This window comes from Anolis carolinensis, chromosome 4 (assembly GCF_035594765.1).
Source record: "Anolis carolinensis isolate JA03-04 chromosome 4, rAnoCar3.1.pri, whole genome shotgun sequence".
Taxonomy (NCBI): Eukaryota; Metazoa; Chordata; class Lepidosauria; order Squamata; family Dactyloidae; genus Anolis; species Anolis carolinensis.
In genome coordinates this window covers 174,422,457-174,430,386 of record NC_085844.1, presented here as the reverse complement: position 1 = coordinate 174,430,386, position 7,930 = coordinate 174,422,457, and the positions used below count along the sequence as shown (strand labels likewise).

Here is a 7,930-nt window from a genome sequence, read left to right as displayed (position 1 = left end):
ATGACATCAAATATGTGAAAGCAGCAAAGAACCTCTAATCATGTATTAAGTACCTTCCTTTATCTCTGAAATAGTCATTCACCATTCTTCTGCTATAGATATAGCATTGGATATAAAAATAATGTAGTGAAGCCACTACCATCAATAACTATTTTTTAAAAAATCCAGAAATTAATAGTATATTACCGACATTGTTTATAATAAATTATCTGCATTACTTTTTGTGCATTTCTGGTGATATATATATATATCAAGGTGACATATGATAAAATCAGCTCAATCAATTTAAACAATACACATTTGAAAACATATTAAATTATTGAATAAATAAAAGCAGATTAAAACCAGTTAAAGTGGTTTAAATGATTTTAAGACTGGTAAGATTCACATTAGATAGCTCTACCTGCAGCATGGATTTATGAGACCATACTGCTTTGTTTTTTTTTCTTTGAAGGTTGAACAACATGTTTCTGCAGCACTGAAATATTGTGTAATCTTGCAAAGAAGCATGTGGCAACTGAAGTGACAAGCACAATAGTGTTTATATGATAGAGGATACAGCTCCAGGCAACCATCCAGTAGATTTTGTGCCCTTGGTGTCACGAGAAGTCAGATGTTGCAATGTTTGTGAGTGTTTATTCAGTTCTTAATTAAAAGCTAGTGCTGAGCTAACCTCTAAATGCTGCATGCTTTCTAAATGTTTGTCTAGCCTTCCAACCCCTCACACTCCTTCTCTCTATTAATCTTTTCCTGCTTCTGCTCAAAATGTTTCAAACCCTCTCCCCATTCAAAGAGATTTATCCAATCAACACTCAATCCCCAGACCTGCCTCAGCTATTGTATGTGCATTTACTAAGAGATGTCATCTGGCCAAGATCAGGCCGTTTCAGTCATTGAATTGGGACATGAACGAATGATTTGCAACTGTGCATCATCTTGATCCAATGTTTCTTTTGCAGCCTTCCCAAGTTGACTATAACAACAACACCTGTAAAACAAAAACACAAAACTGAGTTACATAGTAAATGTAGTACAAAAATAAGTCTCTTATTCAACTGCTTTCCCAACTTGATTTGCTGTTTATTAAATCCACCTTGCCATCTTTCCCCACCACGCAATACTACTACCACTGGCTTTTCTTGTGGGTGGATATATGATTTCCAGATTCTTATTTAGGACTTTGACCCCCATCTAGGATGGCCAATAATGTTCCAAGCTGCAAGCAACATAAGAATCGGCAAACTTTTCAGGGAGAGAACTTCCTCTCATATTACCACATCAAAGTAAGCTTGACTCCTTCAGCTGGGGAAAACTGGGAAAAATGTCCCACCACCCCAACATAAAATGTGCTCTTTTGTGGAAAACAAAGAAGTCCATAAAAACAGAGGTGGAATTCGGCAATATTTCCAATGGTCTCAAGTGGAGACTCTCCCCCCCCCCCCCCAATGCTGTTAAACTGAGAACCTTTTAACTAGAGAGAATGGATTTTCAACCTAAGTGCTTTGTGTCCAAATAATGTGTTCTGACATTCAGTTCTAAGCAAAGTGAAAAAAGAAAGTGCAAAAGCTGGGTTGCAGTTAAACATCAAGAAAACCAAGATTTTGGCAACCCGACTGATTGATAACTGGCAAATAGAGGGAGAAAACATGGGGGGTGACCAAGGACAAGATGGATGGATGGTATCCTTGAAGTGACTGGCTTGACCTTGAAGGAGCTGGGGGTGGTGACAGCCAATAGGCATGGGCTGGTCTATGAAGCAACTGAAGGAGTAAACAACAACAATGACACTCAGTTTTGGCGTCTGAGGTTTTAGTGCTAAAGTATCATTAAACTCACCTCCCTTAAATCTTTCGTGTTATTCTGACGTGCAGAAAAAGCCATCCAGATCAAAAAGAAGCAACTCTATGTATGCTTAAACATTCTAATTTGACTCCAGGACTGAACCTTGGCACTGGCAATATGCTCTCTCTCTATTCCCATATAATACCTGTGCATGTGTGTATATGGGGAGAGAGAGAAAAAATCCAGTGATGCCTAGAGAAAAACATTAAACCCCCGATGCTTATTTTCAGAGGTTTTAAATTAGAAAGATAACATACATTAGTTGTAATACTTTTCTATAGCCTTGAGAGCTCCAGTTTCATATTTGTATTGTTTCAATGTGTAACTATTTGTGTTTCTCCATCGTGGCATTTATAGTTTCAATGTGCTTTGCCTCGGGCCACATGGGAGTTTATGAATGTGCTGGCAAGAGTCAACAAGAATAAGGTTTAACTTATGAAAAGTCACTTGTGTAATAAGTGGGTGGTCTATCAGCTTTAGAATTTTGCTGAGATTGCTGGTCATTGTATAAGCTTCATTTTATGCACAGGACACAATGAAATATCAGTCTTTTAGTTTCACGAGAGACACCAAACATCAGTATGCTACTCTTGACTTGAAGATTAGAAATGTACTTGGATGACATGATTCTCTCCTTCAGTGAAGTATCTTAATCTATTTGCCAAGGCATCAGAAAAAAACCCCCAATAAGGTAAGTATGTTGTATTCACAGCACATTTTTAAGATTTATAGCAGCGAGGAAACAAAAACACTATACTCTCCAATTGTCCCCATTAATTGCCATTCCATTTTTCAAATTTTTTCAAAAGTTTCTTTCTTCTCCTTTGAGCTAGCTTTTAGCTTAGCTCAAGTGCTACAAATTGTGTTCAGACCCCAAAAGCAGTTTGTACCCAATTAACTCAGTGTGGCAGAGTAGAGGGAAATTTTGTAGTCTTACTCATAAGTAAACTGTTGCATTCTCTTTTTGCTTATGTGTTCTTGACCACATTCTGATGTTGCTTGAGCACATATGTCTGAGGTTTTATCTGTGAAATATTGGAGGATATGAATTCATCCCCACCACAGCACTAACATTTTCCAGTGGTGGGATTCCATGCTCATGTGAGGAAGGAGGCTATGCTGATAATAACAGCACTGTAAGTAAGGTCTCCCATGTTGGACAGGCTTTCGTTGAGAAGCCAGACTAAATATGCCTAACAGCCACTAAGCAGCAGTAGTAGTGAGGGATGATGCTCGTAGAGGATCTCTCAAGGAAAATGACAATGACACAGTAGATAACACTTATTTGTTCTGTGCAGGCAGAGGCATTATAAACCCTTTTTGAATATCTTCTACCATGAAAACCCTATGATGTGACAATCCAGGATAAAACAAAACCTAGTGCCAGATGACACAGATCGGAAAGTATTGAGTGAGCTACAGACGACAACAATGAGTAGCAATGTGATTAATGCTGCAAGTGGACTCAAGCCAAATGGATGTTTAAGTGGTGACATGCTCAGCGGTGAAAAGAAAGACCAAAGATGCACAACATATGTTATAGGAATATGTGAGAAGCACAAATCAGGGGAAGCTAGACATAGCAAAACAAGAAATGGAAGGTACAGACATTGTGCCAAAATGCAATCTGAAGATCATTCCTATAGAATTGAAAGACTGTGTAAAATAGATTTGAATTAATATGCCTACATGACCAAGAACTGTCACTTTCTAGACTAAAGAGTGGGACATTTTCAGGGAGAGTGCAAAAGTTCTATGGATACCATGGATTGCTAAAAAGACAACTAAATGGGGAGAGATAAATGTTTGTTGGTTTTATCAAATAACATGAGTTTGAAATATAAAGTGTGATTTGTAGATAATACAGTAGAGTCTCACTTATCCAACACTCGTTTATCCAACATTCTGGATTATCCAAAGCATTTTTGTAGTCAATGTTTTCAATACATCGTGATATTTTGGTGCTAAATTCGTAAATACAGTAATTGCTACATAGCATTGCTATGTATTGAACTACTTTTTCTGTCAAATTTGTTGTATAACATGATGTTTTGGTGCTTAATTTGTAAAATCATAACCTAATTTGATGTTTAATAGGCTTTTCCTTAATCCCTCCTTATTATCCAACATATTCACTTATCCAACGTTCTGCTGGCCCGTTTATGTTGGATAAGTGAGACTCTACTGTATATAGAGAAATAGATCTTAAAGGATAAAATATAACTTTAGAAATGATAGTTGGAAGTAATCTTTTTTGTTTTTCTGTTTCATTAGTTGTAATATCTGTGATCCAATGTGTTGTCGAAGGCTTTCATGGCCGACTCTGAACAAAAGATGCCCCCAGGCAGGAAGAAGCCAGGAGATGAAGCTATTGAATGCTAATTAAGGTGATTCATTACAACATTCACACTGGCCTCCAACTGACAAGAGTTCTTTTCTCACCCTGGACTTTCCACAGATATATAAACCTTCCTTGCTTAGTTTCTCCATACCTCAAAACCTCTGAGGATGCCTGCCATAGATGTGGGTGAAACGTCAGGAGAGAATACTTCTGGAACATGGCCATACAGCTCAGAAAACATACAAACACCCCATCTGTGATACACTTCAGTAATATAAGTTAAATTTTGTAGTTTGTAATCTGCAATCTTGTAGCTTGTTTTTGTTAATAACTGCTATTAATTTTTTTATTTTATATCAATTTTTTAATCAAGTATGATTTTTTAAAAAAGCAATGTGACACTAACAAGAACATCTGAGGTTGTATGCATATGCGATTATATAGGATAAGATCTGGACAAATATTCTTTGTCCAGATAAATAAATCTCACAATGCAAAGGTAGGTTCAGTCTCTGCTTTAGTAATTTGGAATATTAAGATTTATTCATCGTATACTCATATATATTCATCTATTTTTATACCCCCTTGGTCCAGTTGAACTCCCTCTCATCAGAAAATCCTTTTTCATTTTTATTGATTGACTGATTATATTTATATCCCAAATTTCTTTCAAAATGGGATTCAAAACAAAAGTCAGGTAGTTTGAGTGAATCAGTCTGGACCTTGACTGTGTTGCCCTTCCCAAAATTCATGTGCATTTTTTTTTGACAGATTGTAGCCCACTGTAAGTCCTAGTAGGAGACAACACTAGCTCCCAGACCAGCAAAAGCTGTTTATGTATTTGGTTTGCACAAACCATTGATAGATACTTAGGAGAAAGGGAAGAACTGTGTTACTAACCACATCAATGCAAGTGGTGATGAAACCAGCAAAAATTGGGATAAAACCAACAGTTGTGTTGATTTTGTGGATTAACCTAGTCAATATCACACATAGACACATTTTCACATATTCACTACATGTTATTATTCCTGACAAATCTTACAAACTCAGTATTAGAGGAAGGCACGAGCGATGCTCTGAAAATCTTGTCAAGAAAAGCCCTGTGATAAGATCACAGTCAGCTGGAAGTGATTTGTAGGCAGACAACAAAGTACCTTACAAGCCCAAAGAAGAGGAAAAGTGTTTCTAGTCATCACTGCCCTCTGAACATCCAAACACAGCAGGTAGTCCAGGAGATCCTCTTCAGCTTCTACTACACATTGGAAAAGAACTTGGAAAAGTTACTTTTGGACTAAAATCTATAAATTGACTGGATATTAGAGATGTGCGCTGTATTGTTTCACATATTTCATTCGTCTTTTGTTTTGTATCACCCATTTGGATTGCATGATATGAAAGATGCCATTTTAGGATAAAACAAAAGGTGACACAAAAGAGAAAGCTGGACGGTCACTATACTTTTGCTTTTGTGGCCTGACAGGGGGCTATTTAAGGGGTGGACTGCACTGGGGAGTGCACACAGATTTGGGTTTTCTTTTTTGCCTGGCTGCTTGACTTATTTTAATAATTTTTCCTTTGAAAGGAAGGGGCTGGGATTTTTGAAGTGGTAGGAGTGGGTTTGGCTGGGAAGCATGTGTGGGGCTTTTCTTCTTTATTCTTTGTGTAAAACCCCCTTCTTCCTCCCCCCTATTAGCTCTTTTAAAAACAAATATATTTTAAAGGAAAAAAAATTGTTGGGCTTCCCTTCTCTGTTTGGAAATCAAACCTGTCTCTATCTCTATTACTGGCCCTTGGAAAATCTACTCTTTTATTTCTCCCTATCTCTCTGTATTGCCTCTGGCTTGGTCCTCCCTCTCCTTTGGGCTGTATAGAAAACAAATACAATATGATAGTCTTATTATTTTTTATAGATTACATATATTTTTGAAAGCAAAGACAGTTTTGGGTTCCTATCGCTATTCAAACTTTCAGTCTCTCTCTAAAACTGGCCTTAGGAGAACTATAATTATTTTCTCCCTTTAGCACCTTTATTTATAAAAAGGAAAAAAAATGCTAGAAATCGGGAGAAGAACCAAATGTTTTAAAAGTTGGTGGGCTTAAAAGGGTCAATATGCCCTCCATGTGTGGCCATTTTCACCCCTCTAACCCTAAAACTCAGTTGGGGGGGAGCCTCTGAAGCCCACCTATTGCCGCCAATGGTCTGAAAATTTTCATTTTTTTTTGTCTGGGAAACGAAAATCCTATTTGTATTGGTGCCCCGTTTTCAGAAGTGGTGACAAATTTGAAAATGAGACAAAACGAATGAAACAAAACAAAACAGCAATTCCATACGAATGCACATGACTACTGGATATATTATATTTTTCAAGCTATGAGTCTGGAGTTATTGGTAGGGTAACACACTGCCTTTGCTAATCATTATGTCCAAAGATACTCAGCAAGGTATGTGTTGTAATCAGGTAGGTTAATCTAAAATAGATGGAGCCCTTGGTGGCGCAGAGGATTAAACCACTGAACTGCTGAACTTGCTGACCGAAAGGCTGGCAGTTCAATTCCGGGGAGCGAAGTGAGCTCCTGCTATTAGCCCCAGCTTCTGACAATCTAGCAATTCGAAAACATGCAAATGTGAGTAGATCAATAGGTACTGCTTCTGCGGGAATGTAGTCATGCTGGCCACATGACCTAGGAGGTGTCTATGGACAACACTAACTCTTCAGCTTAGAAATGGAGATGAGCACCAACCCCCAGAGTTGGACACAAATGAACTTAATGTCAGGGGGAAAACCTTTACCTTTACCTTTAATAAAACAGATAAGCAAACATTTCAGCAAAATTGCCAGCTTCTTATAGCTGGTCCAGGATATTTTGCTGTTTAAAGAAAATAACAAAATGGCACTCCCTTCCTTAGCAGGTTGGTTCAGGAGGTCCAAGAAGATTGCATGGCATATATGACTACTTATTGCAACAACACTTAACAACTGGAGAGTTTGCAAAGATGGTGAAAGCTACCACCATTGCCTTGGAATGTATAATCAGCCCACCACCTTCTATCCTTCTTCTCTGGCATGATGTCTTCTTTCTCCTAAATATATAACTCAAACTACATTGTGCTGGCTTTATATCAGGAATTGCATCTCCTTTTTCACCTTGTGTATTTTCTGGACTAGATCCTTCTTTCCCTAATTCAATTTGTGCTCTTTGTATTCTCAAATCATACAATTCCAGGTACTGCTTTATGAACACTAAATCACATCATTATTATGTCATTTTGAAAGAAAATCAAATAAACCAGTGCTGCTGATAAATGAACCTTTGCTTGACTTGTATATTTTTCTTGCTTGATTAATTTTGATTTACTTGACTGGGACTGTTCCAGCTCCAGCAATAGATTCTGGCTTTGATGCAACATTACCATGGCAGGTTCTCACAAGTCTTTGTGACTCATGTTATCAGTAAATACTATCATTTACATTTGTTGCAGGTGGCCATGACATTACGTAACCTTACTTGTGAAGAATGTAATCTTATCCCAGAAAGATGCAATACATGTTTCAGACGGCTGGTTCAGATTCTGCCCACACAAGTTACATTAGGTTCTGCTAATGACAGTAAGGATTAGTCATCATACTAGGATTTTCTGGGAAGTTGGTCTAAGGGACATATCTGCTGAGATTTAAACAACTTCACTTCCATCCTGGGCCAGAGCAACAGAATCTCACAAATCCAGTTTTTAATATGTTAAAT

At 37.6% G+C, this 7,930-nt stretch overlaps 1 long non-coding RNA gene across 1 annotated transcript; it reads left to right on the top strand.

Annotated features, from left to right (window-relative positions):
- The first annotated feature begins 1,654 nt into the window (after positions 1–1,654).
- On the top strand, positions 1,655–7,495 carry LOC134298365 (uncharacterized). Its single transcript, XR_010005405.1, has 2 exons — positions 1,655–3,443; positions 4,117–7,495. It is a non-coding gene; the product is annotated as an uncharacterized LOC134298365 (long non-coding RNA).
- Positions 7,496–7,930: the final 435 nt, after the last annotated feature.